Consider the following 22723-nt stretch of genomic DNA (forward strand, 5'->3'; position numbering starts at 1 on the left):
CCTGGGTGGCTCAGTCGGTTAAGTGTCTGCCTTCAGCCCAGGTCATGATCCCAGGATCCCGCGATCGAGCCCCACATTGGGCTCCCTGTTCATCAGAGAGTCTGCTTCTCCTGCTCCCTCTCCCTCTGCTGTTATCCCTGCTTGTACTCTCAATCTCTGTCAAATAAATTTTAAAAATCTTAAAAAAAGAAAAATAATTAAGAGTCTTGTGCTTCATTTTACTCTGAATGCGAATACAGGCAGAATAGAAGATCCCTGAAGAGGGGGATGAAATTTGAAGGCTTTCTTGAGTGACTCTGGAAAATTATTGAGGACTCTCCCTCTAGAAATTATCTTTGGGATATCCCAATGGTCTACAGGAGAACCTCTGATTGGGATAGACTTTTTTTTTTTTTTTTACTCTGTACCTTTATATAAATTAACAGAACTAAATGCTTAATGCTTTGGCTTCCTGGCCAACTGAAGCAATAAATAATAGCTCAGGTTGTTGCTCCTTTAGTGGGGAACTAGATTAAAATGACCCAAGTATCAAGGAAAGCAGCGCTACTCATATAATCATCTTCAAGATCAAATGATTTTTACTGCTTCTGTTTATATATTCTATAGGGGCTTTTTAGGTTGAGAGAATGAAATGGTTATTAAACTCCTATTGTGTGCCAGATCCTGTATTAGCCACTTTACAATTGGGACCTATTTTACTAACTCTGTAAGTATGTATTATTATACCTCTTTTACAGCTAAGGACATCAAGTCCATAAAAGGTTATTTTACTATAGTCTCATTACTAGGCTATATAAAACCAATTCCATCTGACTCCAGAATTCTTGTACTTTCCATTTAAACATGTGTGTCCCACAACTGTCAAATGATGTTTTACACATAGTAAATGATCCAGTCCAACAGCATAGGTAAACGTGTGTATATGAGTTTGTATTGTGTAAACATAAATGTGTGCATATGTGTGTGTATTGGAGAACGTGTTCAATATACCAATCAGCTTTGGTAGTCAAGGACAAGCAAGAGCCTGGAAACATTAAGGCTTCAGTATTCATGACATGACCAGGACTATCTAAATTGAAGCAATGATTAAGGTGTTTTGTCTGGTAACAGTTTATTCAGGAACTCCTGGACGCATTGCATTGAACTATTAAATGATGCATATAAGTAGGAAGATGAGGTCCCAGAACTGTGTTTCTTTTCATTTCTTCCGTCTTTTAACCTCAGTTCTCATTACAGCCTGAAGGAAAGCATTTTTAAGGATGCTTATAAAGTAAACACTGCCCAACAGACTACCAAGACAACTATTCTAAAACAAATGAACTAAAATAAAATAAAATAAAATAAAACAAATGAACTTAGCTGTACATCAAGTTGGGGATAGAACCACACAAAAGAACTATTTTAAGTTTTTTTAGCACACAAGACTTTGACTACATCTATTCCTAGGAATATGAATCCTAAGAACAAAAAGAAAGGCAAATTTTGAAGCTCATTTAATAGCCTAGGAAGTAGTAAAAAAAATTGTTTCATTTTTGCAAATATTTCACAGATACTATAGAGCAGATAATTATGTTAATGCGTTAGGATTCAAAACTCTCCATGTAAGAGTTGAAACATAGAAAAAACAAAAAAATAAAAGTCCCATAATTTTTTACTTACTGAAAGAGCCTAGAAGCAATGACAAACCCAGTAGCAATGAACAATCCTAACCCCAAGACTATACCATGTTTAGTTAGCTGATCCCAGGTCTGAAACAGAAAATATACAAAATGAGCCTGGGGTGTCTTCTACTTGAAAGCAAGGAAGTTATCAAAGAATGTTGGGGTCATATCAATATGACACAAAAGTCAGCTTTCTCTGGCCAAATACGGACCAATTTAAACATCTGAAAGAAAAAATGATAGCAACTGACTGAAACATGTTGAATGTATAAAATCCATGAATTCATAAAGATAGGAAGGAGAGAAAGAAACTAATTAAATACACAAGTTACTGGTCACCATTAGAACTCGGGCATTGTATTAGTTTGCTCAAGCGGCCATTACAAAGTATCACAGATTGGGTGGCTTAAACAACAGAAATCTATTTCCTCACCATTCTGGAAGCCAGAAATCCAATATCAAGGTGTTGGCAAAGTTGATTTCTTCTGAGGCCTCTCTCCCTGTCTAGCGGTTGACCACCTCCTTCCAGGGTCCTCACATGGTCTTCCGTCTGTGTATAACTGTATCTAAAATTCTTCTTCCATTATGGACATTGGGGAGGGTACCTGTACCCCTGAGGCTAATAATACATTATATGTTTATAAAAAAATATAATAAAAAAAACTCTTCTTCCAGGGGCGCCTGGGTGGCTCAGTCAGTTAAGCATCTGCTTTCGACTTGGGACATGATCCCCGGGCCCTGGGATCAGGCCCTGCATGGGGCTCCCTGCTCAGCCAGAGTCCTGCTTCTCCTTCTTCCACTCCCCTGCTTGTGTTCCCCCTCTTGCTGTGTCTCTTTCTGTCAAATGAATAAATAAAATATTTTTTAAAATAAATAAATAAATAATAAAACTCTTCTTACAAGTACACTGGTCGTATTGGATTAGGGCCTTACCCTAATGAGCTCATTTTACCTTAAGTACTTCTTCAAAGACCTATCTCCCAAAACAGATACTGCGAGTTAGGACTTGAGCATATGACTTGGGCCAGGAGTGGGGGCGGGATACAGTGGAAGACACATTTTAGTAACAACAGGCATGTGTCCTTACTTGGAAAATTAGAAATTCATGGAGAAGAAAAGAGAATTTACCTTGCCTGTCTTAAACAAACTGTATTTTAGAATCACCAAATAGTCCTAATTGAAGAGATGAAATCACGTTAGTAAACGTAAAAGGGATAATAGAATTTGAAAACCACTGTTCTGTGATTTAGGCAGTGCTCATCAATGGAGGCTAAAACTACTTAGGAGACAGCTGATGGTTCACTTTTCCATGTAAACATGAAGCCATTACCATCACTAAAAGCTGGATAACCAGGAATTGTAAACAACTCTGGAAGGGGTGCAATACAAATTACATTGCATTGTCCATGAGATACACTTGTTAGAGAAGTTAAAAGTGAAGTCTAATTGAAACTATTGAACCTAACTGGAGGTTCCCTGGAGTGGGGAACACCTATGCTAACTTGTAGAGACTGAGAGAGGTTAAATGAGATGAGAAGAGAGCAAGTCTCAGAGAAATACTACACAACAATTCACTCAGAGTCACTAGTAAATAGCAGCTAGAGCAGAGCAAGGGGCTCATGGCAGTGGACAGAGACAAGATTATATAACATATATATAACATATAATATCTCTGACAGAGACAGAGACAAGGTCCTCGAGAGACCCACTGCCTGCTAGACATCTCACCACTGTCTCCATCAATTTTTCTGTTACAACTAGAGTGTAGTAAAGTCCCTGCCAACCAGGAAAAAAAATAACCCCAAGAAAGGCCAGATTATGAAATTGTACAAGTCTAGAACAAGCAAACAAAAGGAATGATTTGGCCTAGAGCCATTGCTCACATTTATATAAAACTATACTGCTAAAGAAAGTGCTAAGAGACTCCTTTGTATAGAATTGTTAGCTAAATATAACCACCCAATCAGTTGTGAATACACTGAAATGAGCTATCTTGGGAAAGTACAGAAATGTCACTATTCTTTAATCACGGATTCTGTCTTAGATATGGGGCTTTCAAGCAGATACTTCATGCTGTTTGGAGATTTTTTTTTAATATTAGTGTTCTAATCCACATTATTTTTCTTAAGTGAAAATCTCAGGAATGTTGTACCTATCAAACATAACTGTCTTTGATTGCACTTTATAGGTATGCCACAAATATCAACTTTAAGGAAAGTATGATGCAATGAAAAGATCTTTGGCAGGTTGTTTGACAGCATTAAGCCAACCAAAGAACCCAATAAGTAACAAAAAATATATATTTTTCCGCAGAAATTTATTATCACATAAGCCACAAATATATCTTGTTATTTGAATAACACATACCAAAAGAAGAAAGTCTATTTATTGAGACTATGATGAAGCAAGGTTTGGGCTATGTGTACATTAGCATTGTATGTAAAATAAGACCTTTCTGGTACTTAGTAATATAAAGGTTTCTAGAATAATATTTTTTCATTGAAAATCCTGTTTTTCTCTTGAAAAACCTGAAAATACTGTTTTTCTCTTGAAAAAATCTTGAAACTTGAAATTTTCCTAGTAGTTATAAAATATTTCCCCAAGACATGCAAAAGGGACCGTTGCCCATTCTTTTTTGTTTGTTTAAGAGAGGGAGGGAGGGGAAGGGGGAAAAGGAGAGGGAGAGAGAATCTCAAGCAGACTCCACACCCATGAAGCACAGAGCCCAACGCAGGGCTTGATCTTACGACTCTGAAATCACCACTTGAGCTGAAATCAAGAGTCGGATGTTAAATCAACTGACCCACCCAGGTGCCCCTCCGTGTAGTTTTTCTGCTTCAGGTGGCATGTGGTTAGGCACTGGGACTGCTAGCAGACCCCAAATAGCCTCTCTCATTTGGCCGGCATTTGGTGCTACCCAGCTGAGGTTGTTGGTGAGGGCACTTTGGTCCTCTCCACGGCCTTTCCAAGTACTTCTGGGTGTCTCCCAGTGTGGCAGCTGGGTTCAAAAAGGGAGTATTTCAGGAAAAGAAGAAGAAGCCGCCTGTTCTCTTAGAGAGTCTAGGCCCACAAGACCCAGAATGTCACTCTGTCCACATTCTACTGGTCAGAGCCAGTCTGGCTTCAAGGAAAGAGACATAAGCCCATCTCTTGATGTGAAGAGTGGCAAGCATATATGGTATGAACCGTCTGAGGAGACAATCTTCAGAGACTAGCTACTACGGACCATCCTCGGGCCGTAACAATTCACATCCCTCCCCTGTGCAAAATATACTCACCCTTTTTCAAAAACCCCTAAAAGTCTCCTACTATTATGGTGTCAGGTCAAAGACCAGGATCTTGTCAGCACTTCAAGTACTCCTTCAAGTGGGGTCTCTCAGGTACAGCACCTCGGTTGTAAAGACCTTTAAAGGAAAAAGACAAATTATGTGCCCCACATGCATCCGATAGTACAGTGGCATAACGGGGACAGGATAAGCACGATACCTCCATCCAGAAGGGGGTGGGGGGTGAGAGGCATATGGCAGTGACCAGACCACAGCAGTTCTGAAATTCAGCCAAACACATAATGTCATTTCCTGCAGCTCGGAGATCAGAAAGGTTTCTTGATTAAGGCCTAGTTCTGCTTGCTACAGTAGTTCTTTTAGATTCTCTAGGCCCTTGGCTCTGCCGCAGGGGTCATTCCTTCTTTTCTGTGACAAATGGGCCGCCTTTACAGCTGAGTAGCTCTCTCTTCTTTCTTCTTGCCCAGAGGATGCTAAAGGCTCAGAGACCTCTTTCATCACTAACCTATCTCTCTGTCCCTTCAGTCCATGCTTGCAGATCTTGGTTTAAAAAAAACACTCACACATACACACACACACACACACACATACATACACAAAACTTAGTGGGCTGAGGCCCCTGGGTGGGTTCAGTCAAGCTGAGTGACCTACTCTTGATTTTGGCTCAGGTCATGATCTCAGGGTCCAGGAACTGAGCCCCAGTTTGGGCTCCTTGCTTAGTCTGCTTGAGGATTCTCTTCTCTCTCTCTCTCCATCTCTAAAATAAGTAAATAAATCTGTTTGGGGTTTTTTTTTATATTTTATTTATTTATTTGTCAGAGAGAGAGAAAGCACAGGCAGACAGAGTGGCAGGCAGAGGGAGAGAGAGAAGCAGGCTTCCTGCCGAGCAGGAAGCCTGATGCGGGACTTGATCCCAGGATGCTGGGATCATGCCCCGAGCAGAAGGAAGCGGCTTAACCAGCTGAGCCACCCAGGTGTCCCAGTAAATAAATCTTTAAAAAAAGAAAAACAAAAACCACCTTTGCGGGCTTCCTGTGTATCAGATTATAATCTATTGGATGAAAGCCGCACCCACAAATCTCTTTGAAACAGACGCCTTCCATCCTGGATTCAGAGTCAGGCATTATGGGACAACGCCCTTCGGGTTCTTGTAAGCCCTTTTGCCTGGCGGAGGAAATCTAAGAGAGGTGCGCTTAAAATTCTCAGAAGCCCTATCGTCCAGCAGACAGCAATTTGGATTTGATCTTTGCCAGCAAAGTCCTGACTTGAACATTCTCTATCCATATTTCATTATCTGCAGCTAAAAGAAACTAACCGGTACTGGCAATATTTGGCCTAGAAATCTTTTCAGCCATATTCACAAGTACATGAAGCATGTCTCCTACCTTACTTATCACTGCAGTGGACAGTGTTACCAAACTTTCCACTGTTATGTAACAGGAGTTGCCTTTTCTCCAGCATATAATTTTATCACCATCCTTCCATCTTCTTTTACAGTCTCCCCAAGGCCTTTCTAGCCCTCTTCCCAATGGTCCAAAAGTCAGTGCCACATGTTTTTAGGTCTTCGTAAAACAGCACCATACTTCCAGATTCCAATTTCTTAGTTACCTCTTGTTACATTTTTTTAAATCCCAAAACTTAGTGACTTAAAACAATAGCAGTAGCAGTTTTATTATTTCTCATGATTCTGTGGGTTGTCAAGGGTTTGGCTGGGTGGTTCTTTCTGGTCTTACTTGGGATCCCTGTGTAACTGCATTAACAGTGGTTGGATCTGGAACATACAGATGCTTCTTTACTCACATGTCTGGTGCCTCAGTGTTCCTCCTTGTGGTCTCTCCATATGATAGCTCCTCCTCCAGGGTCACTCCATGTGGCCTCTCTCTGGCTGAAAAGTTTGGATTTTTCCTTCTTTCCTTCCTTTCCTTTCTTCCTTTCTTTCTTTCCTTTCCTTTCTTCCTTCCTTCTTTTCTTTCTCTCACTCTCTCTTTCTTTCCTTAAGATTTTATTTATTTATTAGTGAGAGAGACAGAACACAAGCAGGGAAGTGGCAGAAAGAGAGGGAGAGGAAGAGGCAGGCTCCCTGCTGAGCAGGGAGCCCAATGCTGGACTTAATCCCAGGACCCTGGGATCATGACCCAAGCCAAAGGCAGACACTTAACCAACTGAGCCACCCAGGCACACCAGGAGTCTGGATTTCTTGCATGATGGCTCAGTGCTTCAAGGTATAGGAAATAAAGTACCAGTTCCATTAAGACCTGAACTTGGAAGTCCCAGAAAGCCACTTCTGCCATGTTCTATTGGGCAAAGCAAACCACAGGACTGAAGGGGAAGAGAAATAAATTTCCTGGTATGGACTTATTATTTGTGTTTCCCCCAAATTCATACGTTGAACTCTAATTCCCAACAGTATTAGAGGTAGAGCCTTTGGGTGAAGACGAGGTCGTAAGGATGGAGCACTCATGAATGGGATTAGTGGCCATATGAGAAGAGGCCTGAGAGCTAGTTGGCCTTTTCCAGTGTGTGAGGAAACAAGAAGTCAGCCACCGACAATCTGAGAAACGGCCCCCACCAGAATTCGAATCCTGATCTCAGGCCTCCAGCCTCCAGAACTAGGAAAAATCAATTTCTCTTTCTCAAGCCACTCCATGTATGCTGGTTTATTACAGCAGCTCCTTCTAAATGTGAGGAACAAAATATGCATTCATGGAGGCGAGGAGTTATGGACGGCCAATTTTAGAAAACTAACTACCACAACATTTCAGTCTAGAGCTGCCTTGTTTGGGGTAAATTATAGGAAGTCTGAGTCCTGACCCCTCTCTTCTTACACATTGGTGCACTTCAGTGTGGGAGTTTCTCTCAGGCCAGACCAAGGAATGCTGGTCTGACCTCAAACCCTGCCTCAGGCCAGCAGGGCAGTTGGTTAGCCCAGACATTAAAAGTTTGCAAATCTCCTTCTTCCTTTTTCTCTTTCCTTCCTTCCTTCCTTTTTTTTTTTTTTTTTTTTTTTTAAGATGCCATGAATGTGTTTAACTCTTCTTGGTAAAGAAGAAAATCTTGCTCAAATCAGTGATAGCTCCTTTGACCCAATCACCTACTTTTCTAGAATTATAACATGGTACCTCAACCAGTTACCATTTGTCTGATTTCCCCAAAGCAGTATGAGAGAGTGTGTCAATTTGCCTAGTATTTCTTACTGGTTGATTCCACTGCTGTCTCTTTGACTCATGGACTATAGACTCAGATTCACCATTAAGATTTTGGCTTGTGTAGCAACACTTTTCAAACTATGGTGTAAATAAGAAATGTTTACTATGTGTAGAAATATTAAAGTCAAACAAAAAGGAAATATGACCAACTGATTAAAAGATACAATTTTTTAAAAATGATGTCAAACATAAGTTAAGTAACTTTATATCTTACGGGTGTATAGTAATACTATAAAGTATATCATATAGTAAATATAGTGTACTATGGTATAACAAAGCAAAATAAACTAACCATGGGGCATTAAATTGGAGTAAATGCTTTACTTGTAGCATGCCCTGTGTGTCATATAGACCTTACTTTGATCTGCAGTAGCAGTATTCACCTTATTTTTTTACTGATATAATTTAGATACCATAAAATTCACCTTTTCAAGATATATAACTCAGTGTTTTTTAGTGCAGTTGACCCTTGAACAACTCAGGAGTTAGGGGTCCTGCTCCCCTACCAGTTGGAAATCTGCATATAACTTTTGATTCCTCCCAAACGTAACTACTGATAGTCTGCTTACCAGGAGACTTACCAATAACATAAACACTCGATAACACGCATTATATTGTCATATGTATTACACACCATATTCTTACAATAAAGTAAGCTAGAGAAAATGAAGAAAATCAAGGGCGCCTGGGTGGCTCAGTCATTTAAGTATCTGCCTTCTGATTGGGTCATGATCTCAGGGTCCTAGGATGGAGTCCTGAATCGGGTTCCCTGCTCAGTGGGGGAGCCTGCTTCTCCCTCTCCCTCTGCCTGCCGCACCCCTGCCCTTGCTCTCTTTCTGTCAGGTATGAAATCTCTAAAAAAAGAAAATCACAAGAGGGGTGCCTTGGTGGCTCAGTTATTAAGTGGCCAACTCTCGAATTCTGCATGGATCATGATCTCAGGGTCATGAGATTGAGCCCCACATTGGACTCCATGCTCAATGGGGAGTCTGCTTGAGATTCTCTCTTCCTTGCCCTCTGCCCTTCCCCCACCACGCCCCCGCCTCCCTGCACACACATACACACACACATACTCTCTCTCTCTCTCTCAAATAAATAAATAAATACATTTTTTTAATTAAAGAAAATTCAAAGAGAAAATACATTTACAGTACTGAGCTGTATTTATCAAAAAAAAAAATCCAGATTTAAGTGGACCTGCAACGTTCACACCTGTATTGCTCAGGGTCAACTGTATATTCACAACGAGCAGCCATCAACACTAGTTAATTGCAGTACATTCCATCACCCCAAAAAGAAACCCTGTACCTATTAGCAATCATTCCCCACTCCTCCCACCCTCTCCACCCCCGTCCCTGGAAACCCCTAATCTACTTTCTGTCTCTGTGAATTTGCCTCTTCTGGACATTTGTATGGTTGAATCATATAGCATGTGACTTTGGGTGTTTGGCTTCTGTTAGTTAGCATAATGTTTTCAAGGTTCATCTGTGCTGTAGCACACATTGGAACATCATTTGTTTTTATTGCCAAATGATATCCAATTATAGGGACATACCATACCTTATTCATTCATGCATCAGCTGATAAACAACTTGGGTTGTTTTCACTTCTTGGCTATTATGAATAATACTGTGAACATTCATGTTTAGCTTTACTCACTTTAAAAGATTCCTATAGAATATCCTCAATAAATAAGGTTAGTGATTTTTCTTTTTTTCTCAGTTTTTATTTTAATATTATAGATAGTTTTTTGGAAAAGAAAGCTGTCTAAAAACTGATTTCTGGAGGAAGAAATTAGGGCAATAATGAATAGTTAGATTAAGTGTGGAGTGTGAAGTTAGAAATTACAGGTCCACTTTACTAATCAAACTCATAACTCCAGGAAGATGACAAGAACATAAAAGAGAATTCAAGCTGTTTTTCAGGGGGAGGGGGGTTTTATATAACAAAATTTAAATAAAAGTTCTCTTGTTTCAAGATTTACAGGAAGTATAAACCAAATAAAATTGCCTTATTATGAAGATTTAAGCAAAGAATTCTTTCTAGCTAATTATTTAGCATTGCAAGAGGCACAGTGCTTACCTTTCCTGTCCTGTTTCTTGTTTTGAGGGTGTTTTTGTTTTTACATATAATTAATGGTCCCCAGATGTATGTGCCTTTCAGAGCTCTATCTTTTCACTTTCATCTTCCTTAGAGAGCAGAGGTTTCCAATATTTCCCCAAGCCCAAAGTTTAAAAAAAGACCAAACAATAAAGCCATGTTGACAGCACTTTTAGGAAGTTTTCCTTTTAGATCTAATATCAGACTCTACTATGTAATCTTAGCACATTTCTCCACTCATTAATACTGACTTCAAGACCTTGTCACTACCTGAAACTGTTCTTCCTCTCAACTCTTCAATCAGAAACCTCATGGTTCTCCCCAGCACCACCCGTGATGTTCCGGCATTTCATGCCTCCCTGTTCTTAAATGGGCTCTCAGGCCTTACCTCTCCCTTCAGTGTCTTAGGTTATCAAACTTCTAGCCCCTTCCTGATTCCTCTTCCTTCCTCTCACCTGGATCCCAGAATGTCAGTCACTGCCTCCCCCAGCGCCTTGGATTCCCTCAGCCTGGGGCTTTGACCCCATCAACCGTGTCAGCCATCCAAGCAGAAAGCAACCCGGTTGGATTTCTCTATTCTAGGATTACCATCCTCTGAGCCTGACCACGCTGGTGTTTCAGCATGGCCCAGAAATTGTTTTATTCTTTCTACTTACCATATCTACTTCATACCTTTTACCATTCTCCTCAAGTCCCAGACTTGATCCACTATTCTCTCAGCAGAAGCAAAACCAAAACCAGAGGTAGCAGGCAGGAACTATTTTCATTCCCCTCCATCTGCAAATGTGTCTTAATCTCTCCTTATCCTTATACTTTTTATCTACATTGATCACCTTCTCTGTACTTCTTGTACCCTTTTGACTTCTTTCAAGAACTTATTCTTGGGGTGCCTGGGTGGCCCAGTGGGTTAAGCATCCTGCCTTCAGCTCAGGTCATGATCCCGGGGTCCTGGGATTGAGCCCCACATTGGGGTCCCTGCTCAATGGGGAACCTGCTTCTCCCTCTCCCTCTGCCACTCCCCATGCTTGTGCTCTCTCTGTCTAATAAACAAACAGAATCTTAAAACATAAAAGAACTAGTTCTTGACTTATTCTGTTGACTTGCCTCATTCATAACTTTAGGTTCCTGCATACCATTCCTCCCTTACAAGACAATATCCTAAAAAGCGTCTCCTCCTCGTTTGCCCCCTCTCTCTGGATTTACCCTTAACTTCCTAATTAATTTCCCTGCCTTCAAACAGTATCTTTTTTTTTAACAATTTTTTTAAAGATTTTATTTATTTATTTGACAGACAGAGATCACAAGTAGGCAGAGAGGCAGGCAGAGAGAGAGAGGGGAAGCAGGCTCCCTGCTGAGCAGAGAGCCTGATGCGGGACTGGATCCCAGGACCCTGAGACCATGACCTGAGCCGAAGGCAGATGCTTAACCCACTGAGCCGCCCAGGTGCCCCCAAACAGTATCTTTCTCTACAATCCAATCCCTAATGCATACAGATAATTCAAAAACACAATTTGATTGCACCATTTCCATCATTTAAAATTTTCCATGGCTCCTCATAGTCTCTGGGACAAAATTCAAACTTTACAGCATGGCAGACAAGCCCCTCAACATTGTAACCCCCACCTACATTTCCAGCCCCATCTCTCCACTCCCCAAGGAGCATATTACCCTTTTGCTGCAGCAAATCCTCAGTGATTGTCACATACTTTCATGTCTCTATGCCTCTGTCTAGAACGTTCTCTGTTGTGGGCTGAACAGTGCCTCTCCCAAATTCATAGGTTGAAGCCCTCGCCTCCAGTACCTCTGAATTGACTGTATTTGGAGAGAGGGCTTTTAAAGAGGTAATTAAGGTAAAATAAGATCATAGGGGCGGTTCCTAACCTAGTGTGACTAAATTCATTTTAGAAGAGAAGATTAGGACACAGGAGGATGGCCATCTAAAACCCAAAGAGGAAAGCCTTCAGAATAAACCAACACTGCTGACACCTTGATCTTGGACTTGTAGCCTCCACAACTATGAGGAAATAAATTTCTGTTATTTAAGCCTCCCCCGGTCTGTGGTACTTGTTATCTCAGCCCGAGCAAACTAATTCACCCCCATGTCTTCTCCAGAATCTCCTTCTAAATGCCTACTGTTTAGGCCACCTAGTGCCTCCTTTAGCCTTGGTGAATCTCATCTCCTCTCTAAGGTCCTTTTCCTTTTAGGAGACAGCGCTTCCTAGCTGGAGCTCCATTCCTCCAGGGGGCCATGCACTAGACTCCAGTACATTCTCACACCCATCAGTCATCCATGTTCTACAGGCCTCCATTGCTTCTTTAACCTGCAAGCAGCTCAAGCAACATGTGTTGTAGATCAGACACTCTCCGAACACTGTATACTCGGAGCAGACATTTCTTTTCCTGACAGAGACATTATCATTTTAGAAACCATCACAATTTCACATCCATATCAAATTTTCTTAGTATCTGACAATAGACCAACAACCTGATTCGATCTGAAAATATATTGTCGTACAAATGTTCATTCAAGAAGTTTCTAGTTATTTTAAAGATACTTACTGTGTACAATGAATAACATGCTAATAATTCTCCACATCAAGTTTTTCAGCTCTTACTTGTAGGAATCTATGACTCCTCTAAGTGTGTTCTTAGGCACTGTGGTCAAGGACATGGGGAATTTTACATAAGGAAACAGGGAGTTGTAGAGTGTTGCTTTTTAAAGACATCCCAAAATAAAGAGTAGTCCTTTAAGATGTGAAATAGGTTGCAACCTTTGCCAGACCAGCTGGAGTTCTTACAAGACTGCAAAAGGCACCGTCCTTTAAAGATAGCACTTTCTGTTGTAACGATGGAGACAGAATCCGGCGGCATGCTATCCGAGGTCAGAGGAGTAGAGAGAAAGGAGCACTGACATGTGTCTGTAGCCTCACTCATTAGAGCCGGAAAGAGCATCTTAGGCAGGCAGACAACAAAAGAGCCTATAGGAAGATCACCTCTCGCATGATGAAGGCACTGGGAAAACCGTGTGTTTGCCATGCAGTTTGAGGCTGGAGTCATCGCGCTAAGGTTTCGCTTCAATCGCGTTTCCCAGTGATTGCATGGCCATCCAGCTTTCTTATGACTCAATTCGAACATTGTAAAGGAAATGAGGATTCAGTACACACTCTGGCGGTGGAATTTAAGGGCAGAAATTGTATTTTGCCAGTAGAAAACAATACCTCTAAAAATCGATTCCGTAAAAACAAAACCAAAAAAAAAAAAAAAGACAGCTCAGGGCATTACGGAGGAAGTGTTGCCACAGATAATAACACACGGGAGACTCCACAGTCTCATTTCCATTGCTGCAAAATGCTCTGGAGCAATAAAGAAAGACTGTCCCATTTCTTGGCAGGTATCTCCCAGACCCCCTTATTGCTTAAGTGGCTGTCCTCAAACGTAGCAAAAAAAAAATCACTAATCTGCTCCAGCTTGACTAGCTCTGGTTCCTTGTCTATTTCCAGCGTGGCTGGTCCATATCTTCTACCCTCTATAAAATGCAGGATCACACAGCCAGAGCAGGACAGTGAATTGAGAATGGGACAAATCATGGGCCAAGAAGTTAGACAGACCGTCTGGTCTGCCCTCGTAGCTGCCAGGCTTCCTTACAGCAACAGAGATGAGATTCTAGGCCATGGCTCTTTCTTCCTTGGAGCCTATTGGGATCTGGTTTTTCTCTTTCACACCCTCTCTAGCTCTCACTCACCTTCAAGACACCCTATCTCGGGTGCTGTGAATTCCCACTTTAACCCCTAATTGCCAAAGACAGAGTAACTAATTTTTACACGTGGGGGAAGGGAGGCTATCTGGGGCAAAGGATCCAAACTGTGGTCCTACCCAACTAATGCTTCATATGATCTTATGTTCCACACGTTTTTCTGTCCTGTTGGTCATTCTGTGTCTGTGGAAAAGACCCAGGACTCTGAACCCAGGTTTAAAGTTTAAATCTAGGGGCGCCTGGGTGGCTCATTTGGTTAAGCTTCTGCCTCGGGCTCAGGTCCCTGGGGTCCTGGGATCGAGGCCCACATCCAGCTCCCTCCCTGCTCAGCAGGGATCCTGCTTCTCCCTCTCCCTCTGCCTGCTGCTCTGCCTACTTGTACTCTCTCCCTATCTCTCTGTCAAATAAATAAATAAAATATCTTAAAAAAAAAAATAAGTAAATGAAGTTTAAGTTTGCCATACTCCTCTCTTCCATAGTCCTAACCACCCCTATCGCTGCCCTGCGGGAGGTTCCTGGTGGTTGGGAACAGCCCTCTCACATCTGCCATGCTCTTTTGTTATGGTGACAGTCAAACACAGTGATATATGTGAAAGCTCTCTGTGAACTCTAAATCAGGGTACAAGTACTAGTAGTCCTTTTATTACTATTGTTCTAACATCTCAGATACATGAGAAAAGGAGCCCCACAGGTCCTACATGCCTTCACTCATTTCAACCAAGTGTTGACGTTGGAGATAGAGAGGTAGATAAATATATATAATATTAACTACAACTTCTTCACTTTCACTTTGTACAAAAAACTTTTTAAACAGTTCATGTGATTTATCTCATCTCAACTCATTCCCGAAAAACATGTGAGGTAGGTATTATCCCTGCTTGCCTGTGAGGAACTTGTGACTCCCATATAGACCCAAATCTCAACTTTTAAGTGACAGAACCTGTTCTCAGTCCAGGACTTTCGAAAATATTCATTTTTACTGTGGTAAAATGTACAAAAAAATAAAATTTACCTCTTGAGCCATTTTGAAGAGTACTATTCGCTAGCATGAAGCACAAAACTCTGAGCCCTCTTCGCACTAACTCCCCAACCCCTCTCCCCCAGCCCCTGGTAACCACTCTTCTACTTTCTGTCTCTATGAATTTGACAATTCCAAGTACTTCATGTGAGTGAAATCACATAGTATTTGTCATTTTGTGTCTGGCTTATTTAGCATGTCATCACAATTAATCCGTGTTGTAGCATGTATCAGAATTCCGTTCTTTTATAAGACTAAATAATATGCCTTTGTATGTATTTTACATTTTGTTTATCCTTTCATGGCTCCATGGACATTTACCCCAGGTCTTTGAATGGCAAACCTCTTAACCCCTAAAGCAAGTTCAGTTGTTATTCTAATAGTTATTATGTTGTCAGGGTGTACAAAAAGCTGAACTGTTACCCTTAGAATTTTACTCTGGGGGATTCTAGGAATCATTTAATTTCCCTAGCATGATGAGCCACTAAATATAATGGGATTTTCTGCCTGATATAATAGTTTCAACTCATATTACCAAGGACGATAGAAAAAAAATCTGAATGAGTCACATCATTCTAAAATTAGAATTTATTTTAGAGAATTGTTTTTGTCATTTCAAAGTTACAAATCTATTCTTTTAACTTTTAGCAAACATGACAATTGGTTCTGATCACCAATTCTAACCCAGTACAATGAGAACATTTTTAAAATATCTTTTTTTTTTAAGTATGCTGCACACCCAGTGTAGGGCTTGAACACACAACTCTGAGATCAAGAGTCATATACTCTACTGACTGAGCCAACCAGATGCCGCAATAAGAAATGTTTTAAGTTCAAAAGAAGATAATCCAATGGTAGCATGTAGACTTAGCCTGGTACGAACTTACGAGGATTGCTCTCTTGTGTTTATCTATCCATAGGAGATCCTAACCCAAATGCCAGTCTAATTACAATTTGGAAGACTTCTGACAATATCATCTGGAAAACTACACATTGAATTTTCAGAAAAATGTCTTAATGTTTTTTAAACAGCATTATATTGAAGTACAAATGAAATATAATAAATCATATATTTAAAGTATACAATCTGACAAGTTTTGACATATGTATATATCCATTCATTGTTTCACATGTTTGGATATCCAGATATTCCAGCACCATTCAGTAGAATGATTAACTTTTTTCCCCTGAACTGCCTATATACTTGGTCAAAAAATCATGAGGCCTATTTCTAGACTCTATTCTCTTTAACTGATCTCTTCACCTTTGTGCCATTACACTTCACTGTTTTGGTTACTGAAGCTTTACAAAGTCTTGAAATCAGATAGTCCTCCAGGTTTGTTTTGTTTTTTTCTTTTCTTTCTTTTTTTTTTTCCTTAAAACTCAAACTTTTAGGAACTTCCAAGTTCTTCCTCCTGTAGTGGGGTTATCTTGCCACACTTTTGCTTTTTGCTACACCTGTCCTAGTAAAACCCTTACATGACTCAGCAGTGGTTTACAGTTTATGACAACACAGATTAGAAAGCCAGCACCTAGACTCACTGTTCTTTTTTTTTTTTTTTTAAGATTTTATTTATTTATTTGACAAACAGAGATCACAAGTATGCAGAGAGGTAGGCAGAGACAGAGAGGAGGAAGCAGGCTCCTTGCTGAGCAGAGAGCCTGACGTGGGGCTCCATGTGGGGCTCGATGTGGGGCTCGATCCCAGGACCCTGAGATCATGACCTGAGCCGAAGGCAGAGGCTTAACCCACTGAGCCACCCAGGCACTCCATTGTTTTTTTCTTTTTTAACTTGTTTTGGCTACGCTAGGTCCTCTGCATTTCCACAAGAATTTTAGAATCAGTTTGTCAATTTCTATAAAATGGCCTGCTGAGTTTTTTATTGGGTTTGCATTGAATGGATGGGTCAATTTGGAGAGAATTTACTTCTTAACAATATTTAGTCTTCAGGGACACCTGGGTGGCTCAGTCGATTAAACATCTGCCTTCGGCTCAGGTCATGATCCCAGGGTCCTGGGATCAAGTCCTGCATCAGACTCCCTGCTCACCTGGGAGCCTGCTTCTCCCTCTGCCTCCCTGCTTGTGCTCTCTCTCTGACAAATAAATAAATAAAATCTTTAATCAAAAACAAAAACAATATTTAGTTTTCAACCCTATGAATAAAGTATAGTTTTCCTTTTATTTAGGTCCTTAAATTCTCTCAGCAATGTTATATAATTTTTAGTGTACAGTCTTGCATGGCTTTAGTCAGAAAAGTATTTTATATTTTTGATGTTATAATAATTTTTCCTTAAGAAATTAGGTCTTTAAATTGCACTGATTCATCTTTATGTAATATTTCAGTATACTAGAATATGGCTGGCTGTCTTGAGTACAGAAATGTTTCGATGTCGGGGCACCTGGGGAGTTCAGTCGGTTATGCATCTGCCTTTGGCTCAGGTCATGATCCCAGGGTACCAGGATCGAGCCCACATCCCTCAGCAGGGAGCCTGTTTCTCCCTCTTCTTCCCTCCCCAACACCCCCTACTCACATGTGTGTTTGCTTTATTTCTCTCTCTCTCTTGCTCAAATAAATAATCTTTTTTAAAAGAAAAGAAATGTTCCAAAGTCAGGAATCTTTAGAAGTTACCATATTTCCAGTTCTACTTCTTATTCACGAGGAGTAGAATAAGTCGTCTTGGAGGACACGTTTCGCCCAAATGGCTAAGCACTGCAGTCCTTATTTATGGTCACTCCTTCCCCCAACTACAAAGAAAACATGTTCTCTCTAACTTTTTAATTAGGAGACTCATGAAAAATATGTATTCCAGTTGGAACACTGGAGCCAAGTTCTATTTTTCTGGTGAATGGAAACATTTCCAGCTTTCCACCACATTCCTAGAAGGTGCTTAACAAATACTTGTTTGGAAGGAATGAATGGTTTGCATATGGAGCACAGAAACTCTCTCAGAAGATGTGTCCTGCAGTTGAAGGAGTCAAGACCTTTCGTTTAAGCTCTGCCCTGGTTTTATAATTTCACTCAATTTATTTGCACTTACTACTTCGTATTTATTTCAAAGAACTTTTAAAATGAGACACACTTGAGGATGCTTAAATGTGGCTGGGAAGGAGCCAGTAGAGATGGATTGGTTGAAGTCAAGGACAGGAAAAAGCAAGAATAGTTTAAGTGAGTTCTCTGAGAAATCAAAAGAAAGTAAAGTCTAGGGCGCAGATGGAGGGATTGGCCGTTCACAAAGGGAGCGGGGATGCCTCTTTCTCTGAAGCTGGGGGAGTAGAGGTTATAGACGTAGTGTAGACTGTTAGATGTGTTGCTAGGACATTGAAGGAATTCTGGTCTAATAGTGTTTGCTTTCTCTAGGAGTGAGAAGTAGAGTAGTAAGGAAGGAGAATAGGAAAGTTTAATAGATGGGGGCCCAGTGAAGAAAGATAGAATCATATTCTAGACCTCTTATTAATGATAACTGTATCTTCAGCCTACAAAATTACTCTGTTTTCTCCCCTTCCTCCCCAATAACCCACGGCAAGCCTTTGCCAAACCCTTGCTAGCACCATTGAAGGGCCCAGTAATGTCAGAGACCATGAAGGAGTAAATGAAAAGTTCACCTTTAAGAAAAATTTCTTAGGGAATTTGCTTATATATACTTATATGTACATATATAAGCATTGTGATCACTCAGTGATTTCTAGTTAGGTTGTAGGATCATAAAAAGGAAGAGGTGGGGCACGTGGCTGGCTCAGTTGATAGAACATACAACTCTTGACCTTGGGGTTGTAAGTTCCAGTCCCACACAGAGATTGCTTAAAAACAAAATCTTAAAAAAAAAAAAAAAAGTAAGAAGTGTTAAGAAGCACTTTTGTTGTTATGATTTTATGCACAAACCAATATAATAATTTCATTAGTAGTTTAAAACTTCAATATGACTTTCTATCATAATTTTTAGCATTTTAAAACACAAAAATGAGAAATAGTTTCATTATCCAGACTTTTCCCTACCAGTAATAAGTGGTTGATAACCACTGTTCTTGGCCATAAAATTACTCTTATTTCACCTAAGACGCATATTTTTTCACATTTTAATATCTCAGAAATCAAAATATATCTTACATTTGATGTCATCTTCCAACTATAATTGGAAGTACTTTTTCCTTTTTAAAAATATATATAATAGGGGTGCGTGGGTAGCTCAGTCAGTTAAGCGTCTGCCTTTGGCTCAGGTCATGATCCCGGGGTCCTGGGATGGAGACCCTTGTATGTCTATGTCAGGCTCCCTGCTCAGTGGTGAGCCTGCTTCTCCCTCTCCCTCTCCCTCTGCAGCTCCCCCTGCTTATACTCTCTGTCAAATAAATAAATAAAATCTTTTTTTTTAAAGATCTTTTTTTTAAGATTTTTTTTTTTAAGATTTTATTTATTTATTTGACAGAGATCACAAGTAGGCAGAGAGGCAGGCAGAGAGAGAGGGGGAAGCAGGCTCCCCGCTGAGCAGAGAGCCCAATGCGGGGCTCGATCCCAGGACCCCGAGATCACGACCTGAGCCGAAGGCAGAGGCTTTAACCCACTGAGCCACCCAGGCGCCCCAATAAATAAAATCTTAAAAAAAAAATTAGATAAACTTGTGACCAAATGAGCCTGAGATTTTTACCTATAGATTTATCCGAAATACAACTCCAAAATTCCCTGGGGAGTACAGGTATTCTACCCATTATGTTCACCAAAGCAAAGAAGACATTGTTTAAATGATCTGGTTTGGCGAATTCTTAGTCTCTAAGAATATCTCTTCATCAGGATACACTATCTCCTCTTCCCAGAAGCTCCAATATAGTCTTTGGGTAGCATTTTAAAAATGATAATCCTATTTATTTATTTATTTACTTACTTACTTACTTATTTAACTGGAACAACATGCCCGGAGGGTCTTATTTAAAAGACGTGCATTTTCTGAAGGAAATGGGTACAGGTTTGAAGCAATATTTCTCAAATAGTGTGCTCAAGCCAACTGCACCAGAATTACTTGGGAAGCTGGTTAAAATAAAGATTCATAGGCCCCTTTTCAGGGGATAAGCCACAGAATATAGCATTTTTAACAGGCTGATTCATATGCACATTGCAATTAGAGATCTTCGACCTCTTTAGAGAAGCCCATTCTCTTATAAAAAGTTTTGCACAGAGCCCGGCACATACCACAAATGAATGGCAGGGGCTGTATTAGCTACAGCTATATAGTAAAATCACCCCAAACTTAGTAGCTTACACAGCAAACATTTATTATCTCACAGTTTCTGTGGGTGAGGAGTTAAGTTTAGCTGAGGGGTTCTGGCTCAGGGGCTCTCATGAGGTTGTATTTGGCTACAACCCTGTGAAGGCTGACTGGGACAAGAGGATGGTTCATTCACGTGGTTCTTGACAAAAGGCCTCTATTATTCCCATTGGCTGTGTCTCCGTTCTTCCACCAACAGGGCCTCTCCATAGGATTGAGTGACTGCCTCTTGAGATTACCTCATGAGATGCCACTGCTTTCCCGAGTGAGTTATTCAGGGGACAGCAAGAAGGAGACCTTAATGCCTCTTATGACCTAGTCTCCAACATCATGTCCCATCATTTCCATCATATTTCATTTGTCATTAATTCCATCCCCCTATCAAGGAGAGAGGAATTAAGTGCCAGCTCTTGAAGGAAAGAGGACTGAGGAATCTCTAGAGATATTATTAAGTCACTACCCTACTAATATAATTTCCTTATGGTAGGGCAGAAAGCACTCATGAAAGGTTCCATTTTGTTTGAGTTCTCCAGAAATGTCGGAAACTTCCTACCAACCATCTGGGGGGAGAATGGTGAGGGGCTCAACCACACAGAGGCTGTTTTGTGCCACACATGACTTGCTTTTCTAATTGTGGATGGGAAATGGACCTCCCGATACTCTTCCTTCCTCTGCAAACAGGCTTTGGCTCAGCTAGTGGTTTAAACAGCTCAACAACCTGCAATCATAAATGTTGTAGAACTATAGGAAGAGAAAAAAAGCTTGACATGGGTGTTATTTTCTCCTTCTGTGGTACCACATAGCAATGGAAATGCCAAGCGGACCATCTGGAAGTCAGCACTCCATAAAACCAACGGGGATATGATAATTTGCCTTTTAATAACAAATCTCTCATTTTATAAAAATTTGGGATTGAAAATTCCTCTAAGTAGCCTACACTACGAACACACTTAAAATGTTCATTGTAAAATCTGATTTATAGGGAGGCATGAGAGATCCCTTCGCAGAATTCTAGGAGCCTGTCAAAGTTACACAGCTTCCCATAGCATCTAGTTTACAACCAGTAAGTAGTTCTAGCCGTGGAAGCATTGGGCTGATGCTGGCGCTGCTTTAGCTGACAATCGGGAGGGAAATTGCAATACAAGATGGCATCAAATTTTGATCTTTCTTCGAATGCGTATTGTCTGTTTTATCAAAGACATTCGATATTGACACAGTGCAGGCTATTGAGTCTCAATAAAATCTATTCTTCACTTCCTTTTACCTCATCTGCAGACTGTTGACATTTTCTTTTATTTCAACACTGATGTTTTTCTTTTACATTGGAGATTTTAGCACTGATGTTGTAATTGCTTATCACACAGCTGGCCCTGTTATGATGTTCTTGTGAATGTCCCTTCATTTTCCTGATGGTCCTGTGATCCAATCTACAATCCATTTAAAAACAAAACATTCATGTGCCATTTTATGCTGGGGCTCTTTTGGAGTTCCATTTCAGCTTCATTAATATTGATGCTGTCTGTCTTCTTGCTTATTTCAGAAGATTCTTTGAAATTAATCTTCAGAATTCACTGTGATTTGTTGCTGTTTTGTGCGTCAGCCCCAGTACAGCTTGTCTCTCGTTAATTTTGTTTTTCTTTATTTTTACGCGTCTGCTATGACTGTTCTCCTACTTGTACTACTGGTGTGTGTCAGGTCCTTTATGGAATCCTGGTTTCGCCTCTGCCTTTCACTGCGATTTTCCATCATTAAGGACCTCTTGAATAAAAATGTAGCCCTTGTTTCTGACAGAGTCCATGTCCCTTTACTTTTCTTTCTGTGTGATTTTCCATCATTATGGTTCTTAAATTTCTTGAATAATGACATATACTATGAACAAATGGACAGAACAGTAATGGCTTCATCAGTGTTTTCTAAAATGTATCTACAGCTTTTAGAGCACACAGTGCCAGAACAGAATCTGTACTATGTATGTATAAGAATTTTTAAAATACATTTTGTGGTCTCTTGGTGACAATGCTCTGGTGCATTAATAATTCTCATTCTTGCTTACAGCGTCTGCTCGTTAGAATGCCCAGCCCATAGCAGCCAGGTTGGAGAATAACCTTAGGTCTGGATGTCTTTGAGGAACATAGGTGCATTGCTATGTCCTTTTATTCCCTCCCTATAACATTTTCAAAAGCAGCCAATATTTCCTTGACAGGGAATGCGAACTTGTAAATTGCATTAATTTCAAAAGTGAGGTAGATAAAGCCAAATTTTACTCTTTGGGTATTTCTGTCATTTCACTGATTACTTCTGAATAAAATAGCTCCATACTTCTGGTTACAAACAGGCAAGGGAGTATTATAGGTGATAGAACAGGATTCAAATTTAATAGCTACAATTGACCAAAGCCAAGTCAAGAAAATGCCATGAAATAAGAGGATATGGCTGAAAGTATT

The sequence above is a fragment of the Lontra canadensis genome, unplaced genomic scaffold (assembly GCF_010015895.1).
Source record: "Lontra canadensis isolate GAN:19392208 unplaced genomic scaffold, GSC_riverotter_1.0 scaffold69, whole genome shotgun sequence".
Taxonomy (NCBI): Eukaryota; Metazoa; Chordata; class Mammalia; order Carnivora; family Mustelidae; genus Lontra; species Lontra canadensis.